Source organism: Rhincodon typus, chromosome 11 (genome assembly GCF_021869965.1).
Source record: "Rhincodon typus isolate 14 chromosome 11, sRhiTyp1.1, whole genome shotgun sequence".
NCBI classification, from domain to species: Eukaryota; Metazoa; Chordata; class Chondrichthyes; order Orectolobiformes; family Rhincodontidae; genus Rhincodon; species Rhincodon typus.
Window position 1 is genome coordinate 1,224,309 of NC_063342.1, and position 6,738 is coordinate 1,231,046.

Here is a 6,738-nt window from a genome sequence, read left to right on the forward strand (position 1 = left end):
CAGCCCTCAGCCCTCAGCCCTCAGCCTCCGGCCTGCAGCAGAGACGGAGCCCCGACAGAGCCCGAGGCCCAGCCGAGCCTCCCGGTGAGGTGAGGGACACGGTGTTGCAGCGCAGCCGCTGACCTGGCGCTAGACAAATGTATGGCCGCTGCGGGGTCATGAGTTTGGGAAGTGCATTAGTCTAGCGCCTGTCATGGCCCAACAGTGGCTCGCTTTGGTATGGTCATTGTTGTAAGAAACTTGGTCTACAATCTGGGCATAGCAAGATCCCACAAGGAGCTAGACGGTTTAATTTAGAATGGGATCAGAGGTAGTACAGACAAGATGGGCCGAAGGGTCGGTTCACACGCGGCATTGTTCTGTGATGTTTCCTCGGCGCTGACCCTCCGACAGTGCGGCGCTCCCTCGGCGCGGACCCTCCGACAGTGCGGCGCTCCCTCGGCGCTGACCCTCCGACAGCGCGGCGCTCCCTCGGCGCTGACCCTCCGACAGCGCGGCGCTCCCTCGGCGCTGACCCTCCGACAGCGCGGCGCTCCCTCAGCGCTGACCCTCCGACAGCGCGGCGCTCCCTCAGCGCTGACCCTCCGACAGCGCGGCGCTCCCTCGGCGCTGACCCTCCGACAGCGCGGCGCTCCCTCGGCGCTGACCCTCCGACAGTGCGGCGCTCCCTCGGCGCTGACCCTCCGACAGCGCGGCGCTCCCTCGGCGCTGACCCTCCGACAGCGCGGCGCTCCCTCGGCGCTGACCCTCCGACAGCGCGGCGCTCCCTCGGCGCTGACCCCCCCCCCCCCCTCCCCCCCACCTCCGACAGTCTGGCTGTGCCTGCTCCCTTAGCGCTGACTCTGTCAATGCAAAACTGCTTGTGATTATTCTGGTAGTTAGATGAAGTAGCATATAGGAAATTCATTTGTGGTTCATGCAACTGGCACAGAGCAATTGAACCCAGTGACTTGTTTGTGCTGTAAATTCTGTACTAGACATAGTTTCTGTTTAAGTATCTGACCTCAGACTGTTTGTGGCTGTCGTACTGGGGCCAATGTGTCGTTGGTGGTGTGGTCAAGTTTGAGAGAGGCTGGCTGGGTGTAAAGATTCGCAAAGAATGGGTTTGTGCAGATTAATGGGACTATGAACAATGGTGTATTTGTAAAACAAGAGCAGTCAAAATGTAAGCTGTGTTCCATGGCAACAGGAGTAGGCCGTTCAGCCCCTCGAGCTGTTCATTGTCACAGGCAGTGAGAGCTGTACTACCTTGGCATATGTTATGGGGAGGTTGTGAAGGCTCCCAGAGTTGAAGCTGGAGACCTGTCTTGTCAGTGAATGTTGGTTGGCTGAAGCCCTCTATCTGTGTCAGGGTTCAGAATGAGCAGTGGAGACTTTCTCCTTGCCTTCAAACTTTGAGAGCTGCTGGAAATGAAAATGCATTATCATCACAATGTGTATCTAACTGCAACCATCAAATCAGAGTATTGAAATGAATAATGTAGAGTGTGTGGGAGCCTCTCTTCAGCATGAAAGCCAATGTGATGTTACTGAAGTCAAAATGATCAGCACTGGGAACCTGAGGAGGAATGTCTGTGTAACACAAGCACTTCACTCTAGTAGTCAGTCTCATCTATAATACAGTTTAAAAAGTCCTATTGAAACATCCTGCTGTAATATAACTGAACTGAAAATGGAGGAAGATTATTGGGTGTCACTGAGTTCTTATTAGCTGATGTATGTTAGTGTGCTGATGAGAGGAAGTCTCATTCTGAGTGTGTGTGTATGTGGGGTGAGGGAAGTGGTAGGAGGTTAGACAGGGTTATCTGGTAATGAATGAGTGAAGATTCAGTGAGACCACCAGAGGTCCAGTATCTCATCAAAAGTGTCAAAACTGATTCTCAATACCTTTAAAAATGATGATTGGAGGTCTAAAGAAACAGACTGAAGTTTTAAACTGACGAAAGGGTGGAGTTTCTTATTCAAAATTGAGTATATAAGCCATTTAATTACTTCTAATTGAGGGATAGGAGGTACAGGAGATGCCTCTTAAATAACTCTGCTCAGCAATGTAGTTAGATATTTCAAATATGATGGCAGATCTCTTCGTGCTATTTTGAGCAACATGTAAAGTGGGTTTGTGAGATATGGTTTGATGTTCCTGGACGCGAACAGAAGGAGCTGCCCTCAAAATGGACTTCTAATCTTCTTATGACAGCTGTGCTTTCATGCTGTAATTGTTGCCTATTTTTTAAGTCTTTTTAAAAAGAAGTCTCAGACCCACTCCCCACTCCCTTAAACTGAAGGTAAAATTCAATTATATTATGATTGTGCCAGCAGAGGCCATTTTTACTATGAAACATAAATCAATCTGACCTTGTTATATAGTATCAGGTCTGGTATAGCCTGCAGTCTGGCTTCAAAACATGCTGCTCTAAGAAACTATCCCAAAAACATTCTATGACCTCCTCATCAAATGCCATCTTTGCCCATCTGATTCCTTTAGGAAGATTAAAATCTCCCATGATTATTACCATGCCTTTCTGAAAAGCTCCCATTATTTTTTTCCCTGTTTGCTGCACCCTACCTTGTAATTACTGTTAGGGGCCCATACACCAGTCACACAAGTGACTTCTTGCCTTTATCATTTCTCATCTCTACTCCATGGTTTGGGTCATTCCTCTCAAATATGCTAATCATCATTAACTAAAAGAGCTAGGCCTCCGCCTTTTTCAAGATTCCTGTCCTTCCTAAATGTCCTATACCGTTAAAGATTCAGGTTCCAATCCATGTTATCCTGCAGTTGTGTCTCTGATGGCTGCTAGATTGTATGACTTTATTTGCACTCAGTTCATTTCATTCAAATACAGAACTTTCAGTTTTATCTGTGCATTCTTTTTGTAACTGCTAACCTTTTCTGTTGATCTGGACTTAGATTTGTACACACTATCTCTTCCTATCACAATCTATTTATCATTTAATACCATTTTCTTTCACCTTGTTTCGACTCTTCCATAAGACCATATGATGTAGGAGCACCATTCGGCCCATTGAGTCTGCTCTGCCATTCAATCGTGGCTGATAAGTTCCTCAACCCCATTCTCTTGCTTTCCCCCCATAACCCTTGATCCCCTTGATAATTCACAACCTATCTATCTCAGTCCTAAATGTACTCAATGACCTGGCCTCCACAGCCTTCTGTGGCAGTGAATTCCATAGATACCCCACTCTCTGGCTGAAGAAGTTTCTCCTTATCTCCGTTCTAAAAGGTCTTGCCTTTACTCTAAGGCTGTGCCCTCAGGCCCCAGTCTCTCCTACAAATGGAAACATCTTCCCAACATCCACTCTGTCCAGGCCATTCAGTATTCTGTAAGTTTAAATTAGATTCCCCCTCATCCTTCCAAACTCCAATGAGTATAGTCCTCAAACATTCCTCCTATGTTAAGCTTTTCATTCCTGGGACCATTCTTGTGAACCTCCTCTGAACCTGCTCCAGGGCCAGTACATCCTTCCTGAAATATGGGGCCCAAAACTGCACGCATTACTCCAAATGTGGCCTGACCAGAGCCTTAAAAAGCCTCAGTAGTACATCCCTGCTTTTATATTCAAGTCCTCTCAAAATAAATGCCAACATTGCATTTGCCTTCCTGACCACTGACTCAACCTGCAAGTTTACCTTGAGAGAATCCTGGACTAGAACTCCCAAGTCTCTTTGCACTTCAGACTTCTGCATTTTCTCCCCATTTAGAAAACAGCCCATGCTTTTATTCTTGCATTACCTCACACTTTCCCACGTTGTACTCCATCTGCCACTTCTTTGCCCATTCTCCTAACCTGTCCAAGTCCTTATGCAGCCTCACCACCTCCTCAATACTACCTGTCCCTCACCTATCTTTGTATCATCTGCAAACTTAGCCAGACTGCCCACAGTTCCCTCATCGAGATCATTAATGTACAAAGTGGTCCCAACACTGACCCTTGTGGAACTTGTCACCGGCTTCCATCCTGAGAAAGATCCTTTTATCTCCACTCTGTACTTTCTGCCAGACAGCCAATCTTCTATCCATGCTAGCTTCCATTTACCATGTCTTCCTAAATTTGACCACTTGTTCCCACTACTTAGTTTAATATCCTCCCTACTTCCCTAGTTTTGCAACTTACGAGAACATCAGATTGTTGTTGTATACTCTTGATTGAACACTCACCATCATTTGCGTGGAGATCCTCTGACTGGTACAGATCTGACTTTCTCCAATGTAAAAGCCACACAAACTGCAACCCATTTGTCCTATAGCAGTGTTTGAACCACATGTTAAGGTTGCTATATTGGTCACATTTTGGGAGGTGAAATGTTGCCTGTGGAGTATTCAGCTTGGGAAAGAAAAAGGCACTAGACTTGGGAATATACAGGTGGAGTTGTATCAACTGCTGCTTTGAGTTGCAAAGCCAAGAGTGGAAAAAAATTGATAACCAATTGGGAATCTCTCACTCTGACTCTCATCCTCAAGGTTAATGTCAAGTGGAGAAAGCAATTCCAGTTCTATTGCTGTAGAATAAAAGTTAGCAACTAAACAGCTGACCTTATGTTTTAAAATCCAGCACCTGCAATCCTGGTGATAGGTCGTTAATCCAGAGGCCCAGGTCATGTTCTGGGGACTCAAGTTTGAATTCCACCACGCAGATGGTAGAATTTGAATTCAGTAAAAAAGAATCTGGAAGCAAGCATCTAATGATACCACAAAACCGTTGCCAATTGTTGGGGGGAAAAAATCCCATCTGATTCACTAATGTCCTCTGGGGAAAGAAATTACCATCCTTACCAGCTCTGACCTACAGGTGACTCCAGACCCTCAGCAATGTGGTTGACTCTTAACTGCCCTTTGGGCAATTAGGGATGGGCAATAAATGCTGCTTGGCCAGCGACACCCTCATCCTGTGAATGAATAAAAAATAACCTCCAGAGCTCCATGGACTTTAAATGGCAATTGACTATATTATTTTGTCAAGATATTTTAGTAATCAACCTGTTAAGAGATGTTATCACATACCTCTGGAGCTGGTGGGACTTGAATCTGGGCCATACCACTGCACCACAAGAACCCTTTCTTTCCTGCCTAGATACACACTTCTTCCGCAGCTTTATTTTTAAGCTTATGGCCATGGGAAATCTGCTGTGCTGGTTTGGACATTGCATCTGCAGGATAAGTCATCAGCTCCTGAGTCCTCTGTGGTCTTGAGGACAGAAAAAACGTTTCAAGGGTTTTCCAAAGGTTTTATTGAAAGGGAACAAATTGGCATTGCTTGGGAGGAACTTGCTGCAAACTGTACCAACAAACCACAAACTAGTTGGGGTCTGACTTGATAAACTGTACTGTGGAAGAGCAATGAGAGAGGAAGCAGAGGGAGCAAAAGCCCTGACTCAAGTGCTGTCATTCCCCCACTCTACCACCACCTTCTTCACTGCTGCTCCTGTCCTCTGTGTCCAGGGTTAACTGGCCTCCTGAGGGGGGATCACCTCATGAAGCTTGATAGATGCCATCCTTGTTGCAAGGGATGGATGGTGAGAACTACTGAAGTCCCAAAGCACATCCTCAATATTTGTGTCAAAGTCTCAGTTCACACAAATTGACATTTGTGCCTTGTCTTTCTTAACCCTTCTGCAGCATTTCATGTTTTTGTCCATTGCAAGTGAGATAAGAATGGAGCTGGATGATGGTGAAGGATGGTGTAGTCGCTGTGTCAAAGGCCAAAGACATTTTGAGAAAGATCAGGAGGGATCGTTTACCGCTGTCACACTCACAGGATGTCATTGGTGACTTAACAAAGAGCAATACTGTAGAGTAATAGGCCCTTCGGCCCTCCAAGTCTGCACTGACACATTTTGCCCTCTCAAACTAAAACTGTCTTCACTTACAGGATCTGTGTCAATCTATTCCCTTCCTATTCATGTATTCATCCAGGTGTTTTTTGAATGCTGCTATTGTGTCTGCTTCCACCACCATCTCTGGCAGCGTGTTCCAGGTACTCACCACCCTTTGTGTGAAAAACGTGTCTTGTACAGCTCTTAAGCACCACGTGGAACAATCCCTCTTCCGTACCTACACCGGCCCTAAACCCCACCTCTTCCTCCGTTACATTGATGACTGTATCGGTGCCGCCTCGTGCTCCCACGAGGAGCTCGAACAGTTCATACACTTCACTAACACCTTCCACCCCAACCTTAAATTTACCTGGACCATCTCTAACACCTCTCTCCCCTTCCTGGACCTCTCTGTCTCCATATCGGGCAACCACCTAGAAACCGATATTCATTTCAAGCCCACCGACTCCCACAGCTACCTAGAATACTCCTCCTCCCACCCACCTTCCTGCAAAAATGCTATCCCCTATTCCCAATTCCTTCGCCTCCGCCGCATCTGCTCCCAGGATGAGGCATTCCACTCCCGTACATCTCAGTTGTCCTCGTTTTTCAAGGACCGTAACTTCCCCTCCTCGGTGGTCGAGAACGCCCTCAACCGTGTCTCCCACATCTCCCGCACCTCATCCCTCACACCCCGTCCACGCAATAAGAACCAAAAAAGAATCCCCCTCGTCCTCACGTACCACCCCACCAACCTCCGGATCCAACGCATCATCCTCCGACACTTCCGCCATCTGCAATCCGACCCCACCACCAAAGACATCTTTCCCTCCCCACCTTTATCTGCTTTCCGGAGGGACAACTCTCTCCGTGACTCCCTTGTCCGCTCCACACTCCCC

At 47.1% G+C, this 6,738-nt stretch overlaps 2 protein-coding genes across 3 annotated transcripts in view; both read left to right on the forward strand.

The window, feature by feature from the left end:
* Window positions 1-6,738, forward strand: part of pdxka (pyridoxal (pyridoxine, vitamin B6) kinase a) — a 55,388-nt gene that overhangs the window by 10,781 nt on the left and 37,869 nt on the right. The gene's annotated exons all lie outside the window — the stretch shown is intronic.
* agpat3 (1-acylglycerol-3-phosphate O-acyltransferase 3) overlaps window positions 1-6,738 on the forward strand; it is a 77,431-nt gene continuing 70,693 nt past the window's right edge. The window contains exon 1 of one of the 2 annotated variants that reach the window (XM_048602725.1): window positions 1-89. The gene's annotated coding sequence lies outside the window, so the exon portion shown is untranslated. Of the gene's footprint in view, window positions 90-175; window positions 218-6,738 lie in introns of those variants that run through there. The other variant, XM_048602726.1, reaches the window with a different exon arrangement.